We start from the raw sequence: 3,385 nt of genomic DNA, 5'->3' as shown, positions 1-3,385 counted from the left end.
TAATATCTCTAAAAGTAAGAATCAGATTTAAAAGTTGTTTTACACGAATAATGTCAGAAAGATGTGTAACATTTTAAAGTTGGAATGAGGTGTCTGAGTGAAAGTATGAATGAACAGTTAGCAGTTGAATTGCATGAAGATTTTTTGAAGTCTGAAGATTTTCTCCATTGACTTCAATGTTAAAAATGTGATGTATTATGGGATGTATCTCTGGAAATATGAAAGTTATGAATGAGAAAACTAAGAGCCATCGATTCCCGACCGAGCTGAACGTTTTGATGTTTGAACGGAGTTTCTGCGATGTTCAATGCGGGAGGAGAAGAGGGCCAACATACCGGCGGAATAATAAACTTTTCGTGCGTAGAATAACAAAGTCTGTAAATATGAGAAAAGATTAAAAAAAGACGTGAAAAAATGTGTGGAAAATGTGCTATAAATATGTGAATAAACCTCTGAAATATAATAAAAACATGTCTGAAATATGGGAGATTTTTTGGGGGAAATATGTAATAAAATGTCTGAATAATATGTGCAAAATGTAAAAGTATAATAATATAAATAAACTATGGAAAGTATGTAAAATATCTGAAATATAGGTCAAATAGTAGATCGAAAATATGTACAAATTGTCAAAATATATGTAAAGAAATGCAGAATAAATGATCAATGCATTTTGAAAGTGTGTTAAAGGAGTAGCAGGAGGCTTATTAAAGGCCAACACGCTTCACATGAGACTCAGTACAGTCTGTCGGGGACAGTAGATGTTTGAAGGATAATGAAACTCGTACCCTGGTCTTCTTGTACATCTTGTTCTTGAGGTAGCTGAACGTCCGGCTGACTTTCGTCGTACTCTTTCCATCAGCGTCGCTGCGCAGAGGGCCAGGCTCCTCCTCTGATATACTGCAACACACACAGACACACACACACTTAATATGTATCCTCTAACAGCTGCATTCATACCTGTTCACACATTCCTGAAGCAGCTCTTTACAGCACAATAAAGGTCCTGTAGAGAACCACAGCCACACAGTGCCTTTATAGGACTATAAAAGGTGCAGCTGTGTGTGTGTGTGTGTGTGTGTGTGTGTGTGTGTGTGTGTGTGTGTGTGTGTGTTGGACCGACCTGTATGCTAGTGACCCAGAGGCGCTGGAAAACGACCTCATACCTAGAGAGAAATGAGAGAGGAAGCCAGCGGTAAAGATTCATTAAAAAACCATAAAAAAAACAAAAACTGGAGAGAAGTTTTTTTATTTACTGTGTTTTTGGAAGTTCTCCCTCTCCCCTCTCTTTAAGGTGAGTACAATCTCAGCTTGAGGTCGACCACACTTACCACCAGGTTATTCTCTATTTACCTGAACTTTGAGTAAGTTAGACTTATACGTGAGACGTTAAAAAATACCTTGAATACCAGATTAAAATGTAATTAATGCTAGGGCAAAAAGTGCAATTCAAATATATGATGTCAATATAAATATTCACTTAATCCTACAATCAAAGAGCTCTATGGATTTACAGCTACTCATCTGGAAGAAGGTCTCAAACATATGTAAAACATTTCCAAATATGTGGAAATAAAATGGAAAGTTACATAGAAAGTGTCTTGAAAATAATTGAACATTTAATAAAATAATTAATAATTGAACATTTAATAAAATGTCTAAAAGTGACTGGGGAAATGTCTGGAAATAAATAACAAATATCCTAAAATGATGTGAAAGAATTAAAAAAGTGATGTAAAAATAGGAATACACAAAAAAATATACAAAAAAAAGTGTATAAAAGTAAAATATGTGAGTTTTTGGCTGTAAGAATTGGGCTGAATGCGTAATGCACGCCATCCTGTCCTTCAACAGCTACCTGTAGCGTCCAGGTGTTAGCATTAGCTCCTCTCACTGTGTGTGTGTGTGTGTGTGTGTGTGTGTGTGTGTGTGTGTGTGTGTGTGTGTGTGTGTGAGCCAATAACAGAACGGCTCTCACTGTGTTTGAGCCAATAACAGAGCGGCTCTGGATGGACCCTCACTGAGGCCAGGAGCCGGAGCTCAAAGTGTTCAAAGTGTTTCCTTTGATCCGGTGCCGGGACACTAATGGCTGCTGGAAACCGGCTCCAACAAATATCTGACTGCAACACATCGAACGTCGTGAACTCTCAAAACACACTTTTCCTTTTCATGCAGTATTTTAAGGTCAGATTTCCTGCCAAACTGTTGCTATCTGTTACTTAATCTCTGACCTAGTTGTGTTTCTTTCTGATTTCACATCAAGGCAAACACTGCAGGCTTCGCCCAGAAATCACCACACATTCTTTGAATCCGTTAAACGTAGCTATACACCTTCCTAGACGGTCGTTTCTCTCTCCTCTGACCTGCTCTGCACCAGAGAAGCAAATCTTAAACAGGACGATGAGGGAAAAGTGTTTCTACTGGGGCAACGAGAAAGAACTGACCACATTTGAAGTCAATCTGATGAAAACTGTAGGAGTTTGTTCAATGTGAAAAGTGCAGAAATTGGCCAAAAGTTGTACAACAAATAAAAAATGTCCGTCTCCCTGTTGAGTTTACGGTATGACTCCAAGAGGCTTTTCTGTGCATCTCACCGTGCTACATATACCGACCAAATATCAAATGTATAGGTAGAACCTGAACGAGGGGCTGCCTTTTGGCAACTTATTACGGGGCAAGTTTTTTAGCGAGAGTCCGAGAACGCGACCACGAACAAATAACATGTAAAAGTGTAACGTTTAAAAGGCAAGGCCTTCCAAAAATGTGATTTACTTCCAGGAGAACTAAATAATGAAAACCAAAGCGATCATAATAGGTCCTCCGTTCTTTTCTGGCCCTAACGATAATATAAATATCTCACGTGTTTCTTGTTCTGCTTCTTGAGAAAAGATATGGTTACAGGGCTGACATGATACGACATTATTTCATACATAAAACAATTATAACTCCACAAATCAGATAAAGAAAGAAAAACAGGAAATTAAAACAAAACAACATCATCTAGGATACAGTCAACAGATAACAAATGCAGAAATCATTCTCATGAGAGCATGGATGGTCATATCTAACCAGAAGCTCACTAGCATGGTCTTAGGTTGTATATCCTATACCCAATGGTCCCATCTTTGTCAAAGATATGAACTTGATTCCTAATGTTTTGGGTCCTTCATTGGGTTAGGATAGGAAACTAGTGACGCTCTAACACCACAGCTATTCTCTAGTGTTGCTATGACTACAGATCATCACTTACTCAGGTTGTCCTCATCATCACTAGATGAAGATTCCCCGTAAAGGAACTGAGACTTAGATTTGATGAGGGGGGTGAAGTTGAAAGAGAAAGAAATTCTCCTCTTACGCCTCAGATGTCCCACAGCTGGGGGGGGGG

At 38.5% G+C, this 3,385-nt stretch overlaps 1 long non-coding RNA gene across 1 annotated transcript in view; it reads right to left on the bottom strand.

Moving 5' to 3' along the window:
• Nucleotides 1–793: 793 nt before the first annotated feature.
• The window catches only part of LOC104941030 (uncharacterized), a 4,267-nt gene continuing 1,675 nt past the window's right edge, over nucleotides 794–3,385 (bottom strand). The window contains exons 3-4 of the long non-coding RNA XR_797857.1: nucleotides 1,124–1,166; nucleotides 794–900 (exon numbers count right to left, since the gene is read on the bottom strand). This is a non-coding gene — a long non-coding RNA (uncharacterized lncRNA). The remainder of the gene's footprint in view (nucleotides 901–1,123; nucleotides 1,167–3,385) is intronic.

This window comes from Notothenia coriiceps, unplaced genomic scaffold, assembly GCF_000735185.1.
Source record: "Notothenia coriiceps isolate Sejong01 unplaced genomic scaffold, NC01 NC01_scaffold00003012, whole genome shotgun sequence".
Classification (NCBI taxonomy): domain Eukaryota; kingdom Metazoa; phylum Chordata; class Actinopteri; order Perciformes; family Nototheniidae; genus Notothenia; species Notothenia coriiceps.
This window is presented reverse-complemented; position numbering and strand designations above follow the sequence as displayed.